The sequence below is a fragment of the Athene cunicularia genome, assembly GCF_003259725.1.
Source record: "Athene cunicularia isolate RWA chromosome 27 unlocalized genomic scaffold, athCun1 chr27_part1, whole genome shotgun sequence".
Taxonomy (NCBI): Eukaryota; Metazoa; Chordata; class Aves; order Strigiformes; family Strigidae; genus Athene; species Athene cunicularia.
Window position 1 is genome coordinate 2654763 of NW_020799138.1, and position 21532 is coordinate 2676294.

Here is a 21532-nt window from a genome sequence, read left to right on the forward strand (position 1 = left end):
TGCAGCCGCCCTCGGGGAGGGGGGAGGCGGGGGGCAGCTGTAATTAAAAAAGATAAATGAATCAATAATAGAAAACTATGAGGAAAAAGCGTTTCAGAAAACGGAGCTGTCCATACCCAGCCTGAAATTTGGGGGTGGCAGGCGTTATTGAGGTCACCATGCCCCGGAGTTGTCTTGCTTTGTTGCATCCCCCAAATGCCCGGCCAAGGGATCCCAATATTTAATGTTAACGGTGCGGTCGCCCAGGGTGGGTTCCCGTGTTGTTAAACCCCGAGGATTTTCCAGCTGGGCTGGGGATGCTGGTGCCGAGCCCTGTGGGTTTGGGGCTGGGGTGGTGCTACTTGGTGTAACTGGTGGTGTCGTCCCTCCCTGGATGTGCCTCGCACCTTGCCGGTGTCCCCGTGTTGTGCCAAAATTTCCCCCTTGTCCCTTTCCATGCTGCCTGTTCTTTCTTGTGCTAAAATCGCACCAGGCGGGGCGTGGGGCTGGCCCCCTTTCTGCGGTTTGCTTTTTTTTCCCTTTAGGTGTTGGGTATTTCTTTGTTTTAAGTCTAGCTTCACAGATGTGAAAAGGGAAGTTTTCCTGCCAGGTGTTTCCAGGCATGCTGTGTGGCACACCTGCCCTCCTGGCTCGGAGCAATTAAACCCAGAAGGAGTAGAAACCGCTTATTTCAGGTGAGGGATGGAGATTTCTGCCTGCATCCCTGTCTGCCCTGGTAGCCCAAGGGAGGATTCCGTTAGGGGATGGGATTTATTTTTTTTTTTAACACCTAGAAATGCAGTCTTGTTGTTCGTTTGCAGAGGGCAGCTGCCATCACTTTAAAGGGAGTTTCTCCTTCCATTTGCTGGTGGTACCACCACACGAGGTGCAGCTCCATTTGCAGCGAGAGGCTGGTCTTGCTTAGAAACGGGTTTGCTGGAACGAGTAGTCGAGATGAGCTAAGCTGTCACTTCAGCAATTTGTATGCAGCGTATTCCTGAGCTGCCCTGTGCTTATCTGAGTGGATCTGGGCAGATGTCTAACGTGTGTCTGAATGAGTGGATCAAAATTCACTACCGAGAATCATTAATTTGTTCTGTCGAGCAATGGCTGCCCTCTTGCATCCAATGAAGGGTGTTTGCTTTTGCTGCCAGTACCTCAGATTTGTAGTGTTTGATGGTTTTCCTTGTGCAGTTCAATTTTTTCCATTTATTTTTTCAACGTGGTCAGTCAAAACAGGTCTCAGTTGGGCATTTACCAGGCTGCTCTTGAGAGAAGGCAAATCAACATCTCATTCTCTCTAGAAATGAGAAATAGTCTAACCCAGTTACACTTTGTTGCCTCTTGATATGCAGAATGCTTGGTTTTTACCCCAAGATGTGCAACTTAAGGAGAAAAGCAAGGTGCTGGCTGATTTACCTGTAGTGCATAGAGGTTTTCCAGGCAGATAATTCACACCTGATAAAACTATTGCATTTTCTCATTCTTGCTTTAGACAGAGTAATGGTGTTTGGAAGGAGGTCTATGGCTGTGGCATACTTCCCTGTGCCATCCCCCAGTGTTAGCAGAGGTACGTCGTGCTGCTGAATGCCCTTGGAAATGAAGGCTTGCGTTCAGGGCTTTGGAATTAAGATGCAGGTAGGGTTTGTTTTTTGAGACCCAGCTCTTGTGCTCTGGTGTGATGCCACAGGTTGGTTGCTTGTGTCTGCATCCTCCCTAAGGCTTGATTTGCAGCATGAGAGGATCTTAGGACAGTTGAGTCTTGAACACGTAGAGTGTAAATTGAAACACCTGTGAGCTCTGGTTTAAACGGTTATGAGGCCATTACTGTGTGCATGGAGGTGTCCAGTGCTGTGGGTCTGTCTTCATCTTGCACAGCAAGATGGCCAGAAGTTGAACTAAACCAGCTCTCCCTGCTCTAATGAGTGAAAGGGTGAAGCGTGGTTGTCGTCGCTTGAAGCCTTCAAACGAAGACTGTTTCTCAAAAAGGACCACTTGTTCAGCTCTGCTCTGGAACAGCTTGCTGCTGATCTGCAGCTTTCAGGTGAACTTGTTGCAAAGGTCCCAACTGACATGAACATGAGACACATCAAGATGTGGTCTCTGCCTGGGAGAGCAAGGCTGTTAGCTACTCTGGGAGGGGCAGGTGGCATCACAGATAAGATACAGACATTTATCCTTCATCAACTGGGATTAGTTGAGATGAGGATAGAATTGATGGAACCTCTGTGTGCCCTGGGGGAAGCTCCCATGGAGAGGAGATGGGTCCAGTCCCTTCAGGTGACAAAATGCAGGTGACAAGGGCACAAGTATGGGTCTTGTGTCTCTCCCTCCCTCATTACTCGCCCTTTTCAAGTAATGTGTTAACTATTGACAGGTCAGGCTTATAATTTAGGCTTCCTCACCCTGCATCAGTTCCTCTGGGTCACCTTGCTGCCCTCTGCTTCCAGCCTCTCTCTTCCCAAGGCATTTCATTTGAACTGTCCTGTTCCTTTTGTTCTTAAACTGCAGTTTCAGCAAGACCCAGATGGACCAAGTAAACATCTTTATCTGTCCCCAACAAGTAGAACTGCAGCTTTCTCATTTCCTTCTTGAAAGCCATGGGGAAGGAGAGCAGCCCTCATGGGATAAAAATGAGGGAAATATGGCACTGCAACTGATCTTTCCACCTTGAGGCTGAGCCTGGTGTGTCTAGTCAGGGACACTTGTAGCATGCCAGGAAGTTGGGTGTCTTAATCTTCTGCCTTTTGAGTTCCTCTGCTTTATTTTGAAGAACAGCGTACTTAATTGCATGCTTGCTGATCTGTGTTGCATCATTGTCTTTTTTCAGGGTTTTCCCAGCCGTGGGGTTTGGAAGTGCTTGGGTACCACCTTGCTCCTTGCATATTTGCTGGGGCTTAGCTGAGCAGGTTTTACTGTGTAGTAGCGGGGAGTAGAGCAAATTGCTCCTTGATGACATTTATATCCTCATTTGGAAGTTGGGCTTTGCAGCGTCATGGGTCTATTAGCAGTGGCTGGGGAAAGTCACGTTGAAAATGCTTTTGAGATGGTGTCTTTGCCATTTCTTCTGAAAGCCTCTGTCCATCAGCATGGGAGTAACTAATTGTCCTGACACTTATTGCAGCACAACTATAACCGCTTTGCCTGTCAGAGTGTCTGTGTGCTCCTGTATGGGCGTTTGGCATTGCCTGTCGAGATCCTGGTGCTGGGGTGTGTCCGTGTCCAGACTTCCAGACAAATCCCTTTTGGTTTGTGAAGCGTTGAAAATTGGATCATCAAGTGGTGTCTGAGGGGAGGTGCTGAGGGTGGCCATTCCCTCTTTTCCCAATAGGAACGTTATTCAAAAGCTGGAAGAAAGCTGTTAGATTTGAGTTTGTCTTGAGCAGAATAAGCTTTTTTTGCCAGCCCAGTGTGCTGATGAGTCTTGGTGTGCTTCTAATTTAGCTATAGCAATGGTCTGACACTTGATGAACTGATCAAGAAAGAACCAGGGTGATAGTTTCCACCCAGCTCCCAGTATTTCTCAGTTTGCGTAGCCTGCTGGTTGATGAGCTCAGTTGGCTGGTAGGTTGGCTAATTGTTTCCTAGGCCGTGTGCTGGCTGTATGTAGGTGTGGGGATGGGCTCTGAAAGTTGGAAGCTTGTGAAGTGCCATTGACTCAGGACAGATTTGTGGGTTCTTCATCCAGGTGATGCTGAGTGTGTGTGTGTGTGTGTGAGGGCTGTCTCTGGAGCTGCTGGAACATGGTATGGTTGTGGCTCTGCGCACAGGTAAAGCAACCAGCCCCCGAACAACAGGGTCATGTGTTGTGCTTTGTGGGTATGTGGCTCGCTCTACAGCCCTGTGTAGTCTGTGAAAAAGCACTGTGAGCCCTTCCTTGCAAAAGCAAAATGGACCCCTCTAGCTGTGTTAGAACAGCTGAGACTCCTAAACAATATCAGAGATGATTGTTTCCCTGCCCTGTAGCCAGGTGGAGGGGGAACCCTGGGCTCGGCATCTTGGCTGTTCCCAGCCTCTGTTCTGAGAAGCACCACCTGATGTCTTGGGAGAGGGACAGCAGCTCTCAGGGGATCTCTCGCTAGTGCTGCAGTCACATCGGAGCTGGGCTGGCTTTCTAGGTTTTTCTGCCCATCCAGTGTAATCTCTGCTTTCTACTGCAGGAGCTTTGCTCGCTTAACTGTGGTGTTTAGACTCCAGAGGTGGGCTGGCATGGTGTCTGGGGTGCACCCCGAGGGCACATCCTTGCAGTTGGGGGTGCTCATCAATAAAGTAGGCAGTGCTGTAAGGCATGGGTTGCCGGCATGGCTCTGCCTGCTTGTGGAGACAGAAAAGAAAGGAGGCAATGGCAGCAGTAATTTGAGCTGGATTGCTAATCCTTGCAGAGCAGTGCAGAGATGTTCCCACTCATCTCAAACCAGTCCTGGGAAGAGAATTGGGGTGAGCGATCCTGGGCAGAGGTCAGTGGGCTGTGTGGTGGCAGGCAGCCCTGCCAGAGCTTCGCAGAGCACTGGGCTGGCTCAGCCTGGCCAGAGGTGCAGCCCTCGGTTTGAATCGCGGCTCCTTCTTGGCGATGCACAAGTGGAGTGTCTGCTCTGTGCAGCATTGCTCCCGCCTGCCTTTTTAGCGTGAACAGACCTCAATCCCACGCTGTTTTTGCAGATCACCCCAGGATGTGGTGGATATAGCAGAGACTTGTGGCCCTTCAGGCAACCCCTTGTGAGGTTTTTAAGGTGGACACAGCTCTGCTGTGAGGGACTGAACCAAATCTCTGGATCTTCTTTGCAGCAGGATGGATCTCCTCCATCTGCGAGTTGGAGCTTTGTTTTCCACTGAAATCTGCCGGTTGTAGGCTGGTTTTTGAAGTGCCTGTGGAAAGCATATGCAGTTTACGCTGGAGTCTGGAGGAGTTGTATCTGTGCCTTTAGACTTGAGTGGATTTTCTTTGCAAGTCTAATGAGCCCTTCATGCTCCTCGGAAATCAATCCACTGATTTTTTTCCCTTTCCCTTCCAAGCAGTCCGATTAGTAAAGGCAGTCATTACATGTGGTGTGGCTCCTGTTTTCAGTTTCTTTTCTTTAAATATCCAAGGAAAGGGAAGCACCGGGGGATACCTTCTGTTAAGCTAAAAGGATTATCGCTGCAGTTGGGCTAATTATTTCCATCTTTGCAGCCTCCCTGCTGTACCTGCCCTGACCTCTCTTCCTAGAGCAGATCCGGTATCACTGTCTGTCCATCTTTGTGTCTGTTCCCTCCCTCTGGACTCTTGAATTGCTTCAGAGTGGTTGGTGGGATTGCACCATTAGTGCCCTGGGAAGGTGGGTGGATTTTGTCCCAGAGCTGTCCTGTTCAGCTGGGCAGTGTGTGTGTGTGTGCTCCACGGGAGCTGTGGCTCAGCTGCCTGTGCTGATGCTCTGAGGCCCATGGAAAGGATGAAGGCTGATGGGGGGGTTATTGTGGGATGAGGTGCAGTCTTAAGAGACAGGTTTTACGAGTCCATAGGAAGAAAGGCTGTATTAAACTCTGCTGTTGATGGAAAAGCTTAAGCACTTACAAGAAAGGTGGTGACGCTACTCATATTCATGGTTTTGAATAGTGTGTGTGTGACTTTGAACATCCTGTGGTACAGAGTTGCCGGGCTTTCTGCCACTTGTCAGCGTTTCACTTCATGGCTCCCCATCAGCTCCCATCCCAGGCTGTCTGCCTGGAAGTGCCTGATGTAATTTCAGATGGATTTCATCAGTGTGTCAGGTCACTTGCTGCAGAATGAAATTCCTTGATGTGTTTGTAAATGGCTCAAAAAATCTAAAGAAGCCTCTCCCATGATCTTTGAACACGTCCGGCTCAGCAACGTGCATGTGTGTGCTGGCCTGGAGATCTGTTTTAGAGATAAGTCAACTGTCTCCCATACATTGGAAAGAAGTGTTTGCTGGGATGCCCTTTTGAAGTTGAAACTGGCTAAGTAGGGGGGTGTTTAGAGTGGTTAAATACTTCCCTGCCTAAGAAGCGTTTAATCTTTTATTTGATCAAAGGTCGACTTAGATCCTGGGTGCGCTGGCTTGGTTGTACCATGGAGGTGTGTGTCTGTCTTGCTGGGAAGCATTTTCTGCTCCTTTCTCTCAAATGTCACTTCATGTGAGCTTCCTGGTGCAGGGAACACATCTGGCCAGCTGTGCACATTCTCAGTTGAGTTGAGGGCAGAGCAGTCTGTCACAGTTAAGATGAGACACAAACTGATGGGCAAGCAGTGTGGTTGTGGTGGTGTTTTGGTTTTTTTTTTTTGGCTGGCTACTGTGGGTTTAATGTCCAGGTAGCAGGTGGATTATCAGTGGCGGGTGGTGAGTACAGGGATCGTGTGAGCTCTCGTCAGGCTGAGGCGCAGCAAGATGCGAGTGGAATGGGTACAAGAAGAGGGCCAAAGAAATGGAGTGAAGCTGACTGAAGGGATATGTGCATACTGTCTTATCCCTGTCCTGGGAAGGGGCCGTTGGACCTCAGTGGGCAGAGGTGTGAGAGTGGGGAGCTTCAGGAGCAGTGACCCACAGCGTTTCTGCATCACAGTGTCAGAACTGTGTGTCTGGGCTGAAAACTTGCTTGTGCTGGGCTTATAGGTGATAAAACGTTCCTGTCCTGGCTTGCAGGGCCCAAGGTGAGTGTGTTCATTGTGGGGTTGGGTTGAGGACACAGCGATGACAGGGGTGTGCTGGGAGAGACCATCCCTAGAGAAGGGGTGAATCAGTGGGATGAGCTTCCCGGAGGTTGGCTTGTAGCTTCCAGCCTTTGGTGAACTCTCAGGGTGGTGTGTCAGTGCAACAACAAGTTGCAGGTTGTGTGTCAGTGCAACTTTTATCTGAAAGTGTATGGTGAGAAGTAAAGGAAACCTAAGATTTGTCTATGTGGCTCGTGTTCCTTTGCTAATGCTGACCCACCTCGTACCAAGTGCTGACTAGCTCCGTGCAGGTGCTGAGTATTTTATTACTCTCCCACTGCAGATGCTGGATGTGATGGGGTAAGAGTTACTGGGACTGAATTACCTTTGTGGTTTAAAGCAAGACCTGTGATGGAGCTGGCTTGTGTGGTTATGTTACAGAAGTGGAGCTGCACGTGCTCTCTGCTGGTAGCTGTAGCTTGTGGTGTCACATCAGGTGTTAGCGAGCCCAAAGCTGGGATTTCGTCTGAAGTCAGGATTGCTGTTTGTGGTTCATTTTTAGCTCCCACTTACTCTGAATTCAAGGGCAGACTTTACCCTAAGCAAATTCTGCCCTCTGAAGTTACTTCTTTATATGTGGTTTTACCTGCTGCCTCATCACCATGACAAATGATGCTGCCCTGGAGCTAGCTGGAGGGATTTGTAGAAGTAGTTTTTAACAATGGACATCTCCAAATTGGACAGAAAACTACATGCTTTTCCCTTGGCATCTTCTGGTATAATAATGGAGAGCCTGGCAGGCATATATAAGCAGAAATAATAAATGTTGCTGTTGGGTACAAAAAGAAAAGCAGGTAAAAAGTCCAGCTGAAGATCTACTGCTTGAGCTGCAGTGTTGCTTGTAGTCACTGCCCGTCAGTAAACAGAACGGATTCAGAAAGGATGGGACTAAAATGAGGGTATTGGATCTGCCCTGTGATAGAGGGAGGGACTCTGAGGCTTGTGAAGAGGAAACTTGCAGGGGTTGCAGTGGTGGACAAATGGTCTGCAAAAAGGGCAGCTGTGAGCTGGAGAACGGAGTCTACCACGATGCTCCCAGGTTTTGTGTTCATCCCGAGCAGTGTGTGCATCCTGGGCCAGATCCAAGCACCACGTGCACACGTGGCCATGCCATTCCTTTCTCCTCAAACTTCCCTGTTCCTGACCTCTTTCCCTTCCATTCTGAATCTTGCCTAGCAGATCCGTGTTCTTCTGCAGTGCTCCTGGGAGCCTCTTTGCTGAGGCAGCCGGTGCTTGCCTGGCCCTTGCCTTTGGCCAGACCTTGGCAACTGGGCTTGCTCAGAGCAAGATGGAGCCCAGCTCCCTGCACATGTACTAGGCTTCCAGCACTGGGAATCTCATCTGCAGCACTGCCGAGCTGTCATCAGTGCATCCTTATTTTTTTGGCTTTGTAGCCTACTTTGCATGAGTTTTGCCTTTCTCCTATTTTAATGTTAACTGAATTACCTTGCCAGCTCCTCCCTTCCCCCAGGTTCCTCCAGGCGAGAGAGGAAGAGAGTCATGAATGCTGTTTAATGTGAAGGCACTTATTAATGCTTAATCTCTCAAATATGTCACTGCTTTTATTGTGTCTAATAATAGGGTTTATTGTCACGGCTGTCTGAGGTCCGTGCTCAGCTCCAAAGCGTATTTCATTAGTTACTGTTGCTCAGGTACTCCCCTTATGGAGGGTTTTTTGACTCCATGGGTTTGTTTGCTCTATCAGCATCCCACAGCCTCTTGGTGCTTAAGTTTTTAAGTGGAGAATCCTGTACTCTGGTTGTAGCAGTGTTTGTGTGCAGATAAAAAGCACCTTATCAATGCTTGTGGCAAAATAGCTTGAAATGGCCTGAGTGAAATACTAGAAAGTCCTCGTTAGCAAGAGGGAGCTGGGCATACCTGGGTGATGCTGAAGGGGGATCGGTGTATGTAAAATGGGTTTTGGAACTGAGAAAGGATCACTAGGTACTGAAGTCCTGTAGTCTGCGGAGAGAGAAGTGCTCTGAACGCTTCCCATCTGTGAAAACGGGCAGTTCTGTAAGGTGGGTATAGGTGTCGGGCTGCAGTGGGATTTGCTTTGCTGCCTGATGTCAGTGTGAGGACAGAAGCCAGCGTCTCCCACCGGCTGCTCTCTGCCTCCCTTGGTACGGAATGACAAAGCGCTGTGGCTCTAGGTGTGGTCAGAGCCTCTCCAAATAGTCTGTCTCTATTCGTGCACTGCAATAAAAAGAAATACCAGCAACTCTCTTTATTCCAGCCTTTGTATTAGTGATTCAGAGAGAGCCTGTGACCTTACCGAACGTGAATGGATCTCTCGTAACCCGAGACCAGGAGCAATATTATTTTAAGCAAGAAGTAAGGCTCTGAAGCAGGCTGTCCTTTTATACATATCATATGTGTGACAGCAGAGCTGCATTTAGAGCTGAAAGGGGATAAAATCCCTGAGGAGACAGATTGCACCTCATTTATTTTTAACAAATGTACTGGGGAAGATTGAGCCTGAATTCCTAGACTTGGGGCAGTCTTAAATTCGGACAATTTCTACTCTTCATCCTTGTGGAAGGGAAGATGGCACCAGCTGGGCTTCCACCTGATTCCTGGGGTGGATGAAATGCTCATGGATTCTTGATTTTTTTTTTTTTTTTTTTTTTTTTTTTAAAAAAAAAAAAAAAACAAACAACCAAACAACTTGCTCCTCCTTTAGCCTTTAGGTTGGGAGAGGAAATAATGGTTTTACAACTCTTTAGCTGAATTATGGTCTGGATTCCCGTGTGGATTGTCACTATTCATGCTGCCTGCATCTGCTTTTGTTGCAAATCTGCTCATTGGCTCGATAAAACTAGAATCAAGGCAAGACAGATTGCTACCTGATTGTCATCCCGAGTGAACCAAACTGGGCGGAGACCAGCTGGAGAGAGACATCCAAGTGCTCAGTAGGGATGTGTTTTGTGTATAAAGGTTTTTATTTGCTGTTTATCCTTACTTAAAAATCCTTGTTTGTCATGTCCCTCAGCATGGTTCAAACTGTGCTCCCTCGTTATGAAAAATACAGGTACAAACAGAGCTTCTGTGGGGTTTTTACTGTTTTAGAAGCAAGGCTCTCAAATTCTGTTAACTTGTGCTGGGTATCAGGAGACGCTACCGTCTCCCACCGCACCTCTCACTTGCTGTTCGTGACATGGTGTGTGAAACTGGGAGCTAAACCAGGCACCAGCACCCTTGTCTGAGCAGTGGCAGCCCCTGAGCAGTCTGATCGGCCGCTCTTGGGACTGGGGCTGCAGCTTCCCAGCTCTGTGAGGTGGCAGCCTGCTGGGCTGCCCACCCGTTTCCCCATCACTCCCTGGCTTGGTTGGCATGTCCCAGTCCTTTCTGTCAGGAGCTGAACCATGCACTCATCCCTGGGCTGTGCTCTCCTGCTCATGTGTTGTGTTATATTTTTTTTTTTCTTGAGCTCCTCCAGATTAGGATTTTTTTCCTGCGTTTATCTTCTTACTGCCCCTTCTGATACAGATTTAATAAAGAAGTGCTGCTTTTAGCTTTTAATAAATACTGTTGTGAACATTTTAAGGGAACAGTGTGTTTTCTACTGTTGTGCAATAATGTGACAAGGGAGATGTAAGTGTAGCAGAAATGCTTGATGAATGTCCTATTGTTTGTGTCTTTTGGCCTTAAAAAAAAAAAGACATTCAGGAAACAGACTCTGACTTTTGACCTCATCTGAAGTGTCTCTTAGTCATGAAAAGCAAAAATAATGCAGAAAAGCAAGACAGAGGCTAAAATTGCCTTCCACAAGCCCTGTCTGGTTGTGACTGCTGGGGTGAGGACAAGTCCTGCTAAACCCTCGAAAGCTTGTGAGATCTGCTGTGTTTGTTTCTTGGCTAAGAAACCCGTGTGTCAGGAACGAATGACTCTTTCCTTCCCCTGTATTTATAGCGAGACTGTCGTGATAAGGCATCCTGCTGCGTTCCAGTGCTGTCACTCATCTTTGGGATGCTGGAACTGGACACTATGGCGCCAGAGAGTATTTGGTGCTGAGCGTGAGTATCAAGTGGCTACAAGTAATGGCTTGGTGAAATAAGCACTGTGGGCAGATCGTGCGGTGGTGGTTTGTCACCAGAGTGTGTAGAGACCTGTGTGGCCACTGTAGTGGTAAACCAGGGTTTTTCAGGCAAGCTGCACGTGTGTCCTTGAGGTGCTTACCCTGGGCTGCTGGCCACCGTGGAGGGCAGTGAGCAGCGCCGCTCAGCCTGACCGCCTGCACACCCTCTCCGTTCCCTCCCTGTTCCTTGTGGCACTACTGGAAGCCTCTTGCTTTAGAGCGCTTCTGCATCTTCAATCTTTGCAGCCAGGAGCTCTGCAGACTTGGATCCTGTAGGAGTGAAATAGTGTTCCCTAGGAAAACTCACCTGACTTGGCTTCTTCCCTAGGACAGGCTTTCTGTCGCTGCAAGAGCGATGCCAGCCATGGTGGTGTGGCACTAGCTGGAGCAGATGGTGCTGTTGTCATCGTTTTAATTTCTATCCATGTGTTGAAACAGCTCAAAATAACTTTAAGAAATGAAGGCCCAATCCAAGAAGATACTGTGAATGTTCTCCTTGCCCTGAGAAAAATCTCTTGCAATTATCAGTGTCCACAGCACTTTCCTAGTTCTGCCACATCCACTCTAACTAGGATCATTTTATAGGCTAGAGATGTGGCATGAAAAATCTTTTATATTTAATATCTTAATTACTGTGGCAGCATTGAATATTCACAGAACTTCTGCATAGGCTGTTCTGTCAGGGTGCAGCAAATGTTGTCAGCACTGTGAAATCAAAGAAAGAAGAGCAGCTGAGATCAAAGTAAGCAATAAACACATGCCGTGTGTCTTGACAGCGTCTTTTTCAAGCCGGAGGCAAAACCTGGAGGGGCTCAAGGTGCAGCTGAATGGCAGCTGGTGCTGGCACAGTGCTGGCACCCCATGCCTTCCCCCTCTGCTACGTAGGTGCTCCAAAGCCGGGGTGAGATGACCCATAGCACTACTGTCACACACAATTTCTGCTTGTCAGGGGTTCAGCTGCTGCTGGTTTAGTGCCTTGAACCACCTCCCTGTGGGCTGTTGGAGCAGTGCTGGTGGTGTAGGGAGCAAGGACCAAGCAGTGTGATCTGAGCCTGGCTTGTTGAGTTGAAGCCTGGCTCTGCCCAGTTTTGAGGTAGGGGCCTTGCTCTTTGGATCTTTTCATGATCAAAACATTGCTGCTCTGAGGCCAAGGTATCCACTTTTTCTTCACTGTGTATTTTGGGCCCTTCCTGGGGTGCTGTACATGTTGCCATCTTGGTGGAGGTAGAATGTGGTAGCAAGTATCCAGTTCTTGTAAATCCAATCCAATTTACAGGTGTAAATGAAATTTTCCTTATAAAATCCTCTTAATTGATGAGGTTTCTGGTTGCGTGTTGGTGTGTTCTCAGTGTCAGCATCATTCGAGCCTAGCACCCAAAGCAGCAGCCTCGTCTGCCTTTGCACACAGAGGGAGGGGAGGGAAGCTGGGGTGCAGCCTGCTCACCGCTTGCACTGAGGCCAGCTGCCTAGAGCAGCTCCTGGGAAGTGCAGATGTGATCCATCCCAGCGCAGGAGGGCTTAATCCTGCTTGTGTGTCCCTGGGGGCCCTGGCTCTGTGCACCGCAGCAAAGGTGGCTGTTTTCTCCTGCAGCAAAGAAAGAAAGATTCATGGGGCTGGCATGGTGTTGCAGGGGTTTTCTCTCCTTGCAGTGGACTCTGCAATTTTTCCACTTAAACACGGCCCATCGAGCTTAAACTCTTCAGTGCAGGGCTTGCTGCTGATGTGTGCGCTCTGCAGATGGTTCAGGGCTTGTATTTGATCCCATGTTCAAACCAGGTTTCCGACATTTCTCTAGCCCGTGGTTCTGGTGCACCAAATGGATGCTGCTGTACGTGTGCCACTACAAAGCCTCCGGAGAAAGGAAATAGCAGAGCTTTGGTTCTCCTGCTGGCAGTCGTCTCTGCTGGGTCCTACAGCACACGGCTCTGCTGCAAAGCAGTAGGTTGTAAAATGGAGACGGTGCTGGAGAGCTTGCGTGAAGATGAACAGCAGAGCTGCTTTCAAGGAGAGGCTGTTTACTAACCTGCTAGAAACACCTTTGTCTGGTGCTTTGGTCGATCACGCTGCAGGCCTGCTAGGTGGAGGGAGCACCCAGATGAGAGCTCGGCTCCGTGCTGTCTTGTCAGCCAGCATGGATATTTTCACCCTCCTGTTTGTTTGAGGGTGATCAGTGTCTGGCTGGCTGATGGAGAGCAAGTTTGGGGCTATTTCTCAGCTCTTCAGTTGACTGGATTGCATTCCAGAAGCTCTGGCCAAGAACCCAGGAAGGGTGTGATGGTGCTCAGCATCCTCCCAAATTGGCTGTGTTCAGGGAAATGGGGGTGATTCTGTGTCTGTCGGCCTTTCCCTGCCCTGGGATGTGTTGTGGTACCCACTGGAGCATGAAATAGGTCCCGTCAGTTTATTTCTGACCTCATGTTAATGAAGAAAATTGTGATAACCATGAGAAACTGCTGGCCAGGCTAATAGTCCTGCTTGTGGTAGATTGCAAGTGTTCACAGACCAGATGAGCCCTGCCAGGCTCCTTTTCCCACTGACTGCTGTGTGAAAGGGACCTTCCTCAGCTGCTTATCATGGGAACATCCTTTATAATCGTTCCATGTGAGTGACAGAGGAGTGTGGCAGCCGTCAGTTCGTGGGTATGGATGTCTGATTTTCTTTCTTCAGGCAGCACGATCTCTCAGGAAAGCACTTTTCCTCCTCATGATGTAATTTGCCAAGCCCAAGTAAACACGACTTTTGATGGGGCAGAGCCCTGTTGTGCCGTCAACTGTCCTAATTTCATTAAGACTCCAGCGGTGGTTTTGGAAGCTTTTCTTTCCTCTTTTCCCTCTCCCCATCTAGGCACACGTAAACATGACTTTTCTGCTGTTGCTGGAAGGTAACAGCTAAGAACACGCTGACTCGTGTTGCCTTCCCTGCTGCTCTTCGGTGGCAGCGGCCAGGCTGGGGCAGCAGCTCCTCCCGGCAACCCGTGAGTCTGTCCGAGGACTTTGCCGTGCACAGCAGTTCAGCCACGTCTTGGCATGCAGCACAGCCTTTGAAAGACAGTGCAGAGGAAGTACTAGGCTTCCACCATTTTCTATTAAGTGAATAATGACTGGTACAAGCCTGAATACTTGTGAGCCCGCCTTAAAACCTGCAGCAGCGGGGAAGATGCTCTGATTTCCAGTGGGTTGGGCTGAGCCTGGGCTAGGAAGAGTCAAAGAGAATTAGCTGATAAATAAGATCTCCTGCTTCTCTTTGATTCGCTGTACGTGTTCAACTGCTTAAGGGCTTCCCAAGCAAGTAGGATTTTGGGGGAGGAAGATTTTATCCACCCGGAAACCATCTCACGGCTCTGAAATGCATGACTGCAAGATACTCTAGTGGGGGGGTTGGGAAGAAATCCAAAGGTAGCCTAGTAAATCCCTGCTAAAGAAGCTTCTCTTCCTTCTATTCGCAAAGAGCCTGCTGAACAGATAGGGCAAGCTTTAAAACTACTGTTGCTTACTTTTCTGATGCTGTGTAAGCCCCACTGATCAGAGCTTTAATCTAGCTAAAGATAGTGGGTTTAGACACAGCCTGATCTTTGCATCAGTGTGGAACAAGAAGCGTGATCTGAAGCGCTGACACCACCCTGGGCAGCAGTCGCCCTTAAACGCCCTCCTGTAAGAGAAGGCTGGGACAGGGAGGCCTGCTGCAGTGGTGTTGCAAAAGGCTGGTTTTGACTTGGTCAGATAAGCCAGACAAAAGTGAAAAAGAAAGGTAAGAAGGGGTGGAAGGTCAAGGAAGGAGGATGCTGGTAGCACCAGTAGATGCTGCAGGTTGCCATGGAGGTGCTCGGGTTTGAGGTGAGGTGAAGGTGGAGCTGCCTTGCGGCTCTTACATCCCTGTGGTGTCCCTCAGGAGCTTCCTCTAGTTTCTCTACTCAAGCGCTGCTCCAGAGAACCCTGCCTGAAGGAGAGCAGTGCAGCTGGGAGCACGCGGGTTGTGGTGTCTGTGGGAGCCTGGCTTCCACTCTGGTTTGTCCCCAGCCTGCCCTGTGACAAGCCTTTTCACCTCTGTTTCCCGCAGGGAAAATGGGAATAATGAGATATCTTTGGTAAACCGCCCTGCGCTTCTGTCAGTAGCAACCGATGCAAGATTTAGGGTTAATATTGCCGAACACTTGTGTATGTTCCCCCCAACGATTCACAGCACATTCCTGTTCCTGGAAGAGGCCACATTTGTGGCGTCCTTTTGTTTGGGCAGAAAAGAGAGATGCAGATAAAACCGTTTCCCATCTCCCGAGTCCAGCTGCTCTTGCAGCTCAGGCCGTGGGCTGGAGTTGTGTGCCTGGATAATCCTGTCTCCTAATTGCCACCCTGCTTGGAGGCAGCTGCTGAACTGGGCCTAAGCTGATTTGGGATGGCAAATTCTGTTACTTTAATTCTCAGCAATGCTGAGGAACTTGTCAGCACGTGAGTATCCCTTGGCTTTTCTCTAGCCACGAGCGTGCCTTGGAGACCTTTGCCAGCTGCTGACCCCCAGCAGTTACCTTGCGGAACTCTTGGCTGTGGAGAGGTTAGATTTGATGGTTCCCTGAGCTCTTGTGTCTTTGAACGCAGCTTTTCTATCCCCTTGTTTGTACAGAATCGTGGTATCTCATTGCTTGGGGCTTCCTTGCCCTGTGACCACCCTCACCTTTCCCCATCTCCTTTCCGAACTTGAGAATACGTCTTTAACTGGTGTGGGAGTTGTTTATTGCCTGGTCCCAGTAACCTTCGGATCCCACATGGGTGTGCATGAAGCCAGTGTTACCATCCTTACTGTGATGAGGCTCCTGTGCCTCAGAGCTGTTCAGCTGTGAACGCAAACCCATCTCACACCTGCGTGGAAGGTGTCCAGCCCTGAGAGAAAGGTCACAAAAGTTCCAGGCTCCCAAGGAGTCACTTAAACTATAACATGGAAAAAATGTGGAAAAAAAAAAAAAAAGGTGCATTTTTGAGACTTTCTTTTGCAACACCCTCTTGTTCTAAGAGGCATTTGTCTGTCTTTGAACCTGAAGGAAGTTTTTCTAACCTCTTGACTAGATAACTTGAAACTCCATGTACTTTCTCAGCTCGCTGCATATTAGGCAGTGCCTGCAATTAATGAGATCACCGTCCATATACCCCGCTCTGTCAGCTTCTCGGAAAAACAGTACTTGGAGAAGTACACAAAGGAGATGAAAAGGAAGTTGCTTATGAATTATGAACAACCTTTCAGGCTGATGGTATTTCATGGGGCTGTCGCTCCATTTTAATTAATTCAGATGGAATGATGCTTTTTTTTAAAAACCCTGTTTGTGTTTGATCACCTTTCAGAGGTAACACTTAGATAGCTCAGGTTTGTTGAATTTTCAAGTAACAAGAGTGGGTGCTTACTGCCCTTACCAATTAGGTAACAGAGAAGCTGAGCACAAGACACAATAGCCAAGAGGCTTTACTCTGCTTGTGTCTGGAAATTAGCTGGGTGATTGCTTGGATGTTTTGTGGCTAGCGTGAAGGATGGAGCTGCTCGGTTAGACCCAGTGATGAGTACCAGAGTGTGCAAATCCAGCCAGTATCTCTCAAAGCATTGCACTCACCTTCTGCTGAATTTTCTCTTTCCTTCTATTTTCTTACAATGTGTGGCTAGTAACCCCCCGTACCCAGCCGCAAACAGATCTGCCAACACCTAGTTTATTTTGGGATTTGTGCGTATGTAAATCCAGCCATTGGTTCCCAGGCTCGTGATCCCTGGAGCTGCGCAGTTTGAATCGCTGCAGACTGAGACTCTCCCTCTTCCTCTGTGATTGGGGATAGTCCCGCAGCCGTTCAGGAATGGTCACTGTCGGATTGTGTCCCCTTGGCCGCGGTTGTAGCCCCGCGTGTTGCTGGGCCCGCGGGTGAGTGGGGTGCAGCTGCTGACCCACTTTCCTTGGACAGGCATCGTGGGAGCACTCATCTCCTGGCACCAGAAGGGTTGTGGGGATGCGTTTTCGTGCTCCTTTGTGATAGTGCTAACGATGTTGTCTGGCACAGATTACGCAAGGCTGAGTGCCACCGAAGCACAGCTGTGTGGTCCCCGGCATCTGCTTTCTTCCCCCTCCGCCACTGGGCCGCTCTCAATAGGGTACGTTGTTTTCAGCCCTGGTTTTATTTACCTTTCATTGCGAAGAAACCTTTTGCCAAGGGATTAAGACTTTGGGCTGCCTGACTTAATTTGGGATCTAAATCTTCCCAGGCGGAGAATGCTGGAGGCTTTGTGCGTGGTTTGCTGGTGGTTAGCCTGAGCGGCAGCAGAATGAGGGCTCTGCTGCGTCTTTGTGCGGGTGGTGATGTGTCCTGACTGCGCTCCAGAAAGACGTCTGGGGTGCCTGTTCTCTGGCTCTGCCAGAATGGGGCTGTGTGGAGCCTCGTGGTCTGCAGCATAGAGGGCTCACCAGGCAGGAGAAACATGCTGCTTTACGGGAGACATTTCTTTCCAACACGGGGGGGCTGGTTATGCCCTATAAACGGAGCTTAAATGTGTTCTAGCTGGGAACTTCTTATGTATTTTGTTTATTGATTTAATTTATTTCTTGTGTGCATAGGCCTTCTCTGTTCTCCTTCCCTCTTTATGAAATAGTATTTGTAGCCGTTGTTACAGTTCCTCTTGGAGGAAGGATACAGCAGTTGTTTCGTTTGGACCAGTTTTCACATGTGTGGGTTGTGCTGGGGTGGGAGGTTGCCGTGAATCGAGCAGTTGGTTTTACTCCAAACAGTGCCACCCCAGCTGTGCTCTAGTAGCTTTTGCTTCTGCCGACAGACCAGACCAAGCCATTTTATTGATGCCTTCAAGCCTAACAAGCTATTTAGAAATTAAATTTGCAGAATAGGCAGTGGAAGCAGAGCAGTGCTTTCATTCCTCTCAGTTCTCCTGGGCATGAATGCAGGATGGTGTCAGGGATGTGGCTCTGGTGTCTTGACTCACGATCATTACATCTTGCAAATGAAGCAAGGTCAGGCTGGCTGTGGGCTGGCACGGAGACCTTTGTGGTGTTGGGCAAAAGGCAGCGTGTGGTTTTGCAGGCAGTGTGGGAACCATCACGTAAAGCTGCTAGGCTTTACTGTCAGGTCTTTGCAACCTCCTGTGAGAGTAGTGATGTTGTTTTCAGTATCCTTGCCAAACTCCACCACGAAAATGATTTTTTTTTTTTTTTAATTCTTTAAGTATGTTGTGGACCTTGAACTGACTAATAGCTTTCACTTCCTGACCTAAACTTCAGTGCTGTCAATGGCTATTAAAGGTTTGCATCCTTTTACTTAAGGCTTGTCCTCACTGGACACGTGGTCTTGCGTGCTTTGGGCTCTTTGGGGTGTAAATTGCTGTTTTGGCTTTTAGCCCCTAACATTTTATACAACACAGGCCTGCAGGGACTGTTCTGGTGCCTGGTTCAGCTGTGAAATGCTATTGAAATGCTCGGGAGTTGTTCCTGGTTGCTCAATGTTGAGCTCGGGTGGTGGCATCTGGAGCCAGACCGCACGCCACAAGCCGCCCTGCGCTCCCTTTGCTCCACCGATGGCTCCACACGCACCCCCAGCCCCCCTGCTTACAGCACGTTGGAATACCTGCTCCTCTCCAGGTTACACCGGCCTGAGGGTGGAGGTGGCAATGTTTAACTTTCAAAGCAGTCAGAGGCTTGGCAGCCGGTTTATAACCCTTTATCACTGGGAAAGCAGCTCCAAGCTTGGGAGCGAAACACGCTGCGTGCCAGCCTGCATCTCATCTCAACGCTGGTGTCAATGGCAAAGCACTTGCATTTGGTGGCAGGAGATGGGCCGGACTCTCACTGGTTAGAATCCCCTTTTGGACAAACTATTTCTGCTCAGGGCCCTAACGAGGTTGCACGTCCAGAGCAAGCACCAGAGGTACTGGTGGGCTGAGCCTACACTGCCAGAAATCAGCCCCTTTCTCCTGCTCCTGGCAACAAAAACTTTGCCCCCCTACTTCCCTCCTCGTATGCCTTGTTGCACAGCTCAAAATGTCTGCTCAGTACGGCTTTTCTCTCTCTCCAAAGGCGGGCTGCGGGTTTGAAAAATGCGAGGTTTGGAGGAGCTGTTAATTGTGGGATAGGCTGTTGCTTTTTAGATAGTGTCCCTGGTTAACAGGAATAGTTCTGCTGGAAATGGATAAGATTCTTAGGAGGGTTTGTGCTTTATCTGTCATACAGAGGGTGCTGCCAAAGTTTATCTCGGCGCAGCTATCCTTGCTGTAATTATTCATTACTGAACTATTGCGTCAAGGTGGGGCTGGTTTTACAGTTTTTAGAATGTTTTTTTCCCTTAATGATATGTTTCTCCCTAAGAGGGATTTCCCCTTCCCCCGCTGCAAAAGAAAAACAAGTAGGATTATCAGTAAGAGACTGTTTTCAGAATTCAAAGTAGTTTCTCAAATGCACAATTTTCAGACCATTTTTAAGAAGTCTAATCTAAAATACGCGATTTTAGTAAGGTTTAAATTCTCTTGAGACATATGAATATATTACCTGAGTGAAAACCCAGAGCAAAGCTGAGACTTTCCCTCTAGAATAAGAAGGGGTTTGCATGTAGGCAATTCAGTTTTGCTTCTTGGTTTCAACAGGACAGATCTGTCCCAAAACTGTGTGCATCATCAGTACAGTTTTGAGTGAGCAATGCTTTTAGCTGACATCTACAATGGATGAAAAAGAAAGAGGGAGAGAATGAAGTTCAGCATCCATCGGAGAGGCATAAAATATCTTTATAGATGATGTTCCTGGTGAATAGGACTGTATGATTATATGGCCTGTGTATTTCAAATTCTGCTGGGAGAGCTTTGCAGCTTAGAGATAATGGTGGTGGCGGCTCACTTGTACTTACCCATTGAATCGCTTTGTGCGCTTAATGTTATTTATTTGCTTATCTGGTGCTGATGGAATTTCATCAGCCCTATTGTAATGGGTTTAAATCTCAGCCCTGGCAGGCCTCGGAGGGCAAGCTGTAGGAAATGCTTCCCGAGCCACACGGGAGGGGCAGCGTTGTGAGAGAGGCATCTGTTGAGTGGGCATTTCTTCTGCTAAAAGCAAGATGCTGTGGGAACCGTGTGGGAGCTGGATCCCTCTCCCTGCCCCTTGGCTCATGCCAGTTGGAGGGGCTTTTGTTCTTCTCCACCGCTGACTGCTGCACGCAGTGGCTCAGGTGCAGGGTGACTCTGCTCCCTGCCTGCTGTGCTGCAGGCGTGGCGGGAGGACGCTGTGCTTCATCTGCTGAGAGATGTTCCTGTTTTCCGTAGCAAACCGGGCGTCAGCCCCCAGAATCGCTGTGTCCGAGTGAATGAGTGTCCAGGGTGTTTTGTGAGCTGCAGCCAGGTTTCAGGTGCTCTCAGGGTCCCACTGAGTGGTTTTTGGATGGATCTTTGTGATTTTTGGGTGTGCTTTTTTCCTTGTAACAGAAAAGGGAGCTCTTTCTTATCTCTGCAAAATTAATGGCTTCAACCTTCCAAGTCCACCTCCAGTCCGTTACCTCTGAGACGGCCTCATCCTGCCAAGCATGGAGCTCAGTGGGAACAGGAGCTGCCTCTGCCTGGCTCTGAGCAGCACAGCATTAAAAGCCTTCTCGCAAAGCTTGGGCAGATAGCAAGATCGTCAGCTTCTCTGAAAAACACCCAGCCATTTCTTTGTGCTGAAAAGCCCTGGCAGGTCAGTGGGAAACAGGGTGACAGTCAGCCCTGTGCGACCAGGCGGCCCCTTGCGCCCGCCAGCAGATCCACTGGCCTTTGCTGAATCATGGCTCCCTGCTGCTGTGCCAGGATGGAACAGATGCAAAAGGCTCTATTCAGAGGAAAAGTGGAAGATCTTTGGCTGTGTCGAGTGCTGCCCGTGGAGCCAGAGATGAACCTCTGGTGGAACATACGAGTTTACTAGTTGTCAGGCTGGGAGTCCTCTCTGGACGGTGTCCCAGGAAATTCCTGTCCAGAGGCAAGAAAGGACTAAATGTATCTTTTCAGAGAGATTGGGGAAGACACTAATTGCTCTTCTCCAAAAAAACAGGTGGGAGGAGGAGGGAAAAGGAGGCAGAATAAGGAAACAGCCTCACTGAAATCCAGCCACCAGATTTGTGAGGGGTTTGCCTCTGGATCTGCAGTTGGGAAGCGAAGATGTAAATATCTGTAGATGTTTAGTGAACTGAGCTGGGTTGGGAGGGCTGTTAGGAACCACCAGTTGTGAGTGGAGTAGGAACTGCTTCTCCCATCCATGTTTTCCTACCGACAGATAGGGCAGCGTGTGGAGAAAGCTGCTTGTACCCGGCCCCGGATGTGTGCCCTGTACGTGAGGTTAACATTATATTTTCGTATTTCAGTGCTACACAGACCTGTAAATAATATCAAGCAGCAGCCAGATGACATCAGGATATCATCAATATGATCCTTTGAGCTCTGGGAGGAGGGCAGCCATATGTCCAAATAATTAGGGCCCACCATTTTAGGAACAAAAATTAGGTACTTAATTATTTCCTGTTTTATACCTCCAGTTTTATGAGTGATTTCCTTTCAGGGCAAGTTCTCGAACTTACTTGGTACAGATCTGTCAAATGGCTTTGCGGCTGTCTTAGGCAGAAATTAAATTGCATAGTCATCTTGCTAAGGCTTAAAAAAAGCTGGGTGAGAGATCTGGTTACTAGCATTGGAGTTTCTCTTGCGTAGTTCCATATATCCAGTTAATCTATTGCCAGCAAACAAATCCACAGCAGTTTGCCTCCTTGCTGCTGGTAACCTGAGCTTCATT

General features: G+C 48.7%; 1 protein-coding gene across 19 annotated transcripts in view; it reads left to right on the forward strand.

Moving 5' to 3' along the window:
• The first annotated feature begins 1522 nt into the window (after positions 1–1522).
• Positions 1523–21532, forward strand: part of MAPT (microtubule associated protein tau) — a 48883-nt gene continuing 28873 nt past the window's right edge. For 5 of the 19 annotated variants that reach the window (XM_026864837.1, XM_026864832.1, XM_026864828.1 and 2 more), the window contains exon 1: positions 1529–1617. The gene's annotated coding sequence lies outside the window, so the exon portion shown is untranslated. Of the gene's footprint in view, positions 1618–21532 lie in introns of all 19 variants that reach the window. The other 14 variants (XM_026864841.1, XM_026864842.1, XM_026864844.1 and 11 more) reach the window with 10 other exon arrangements.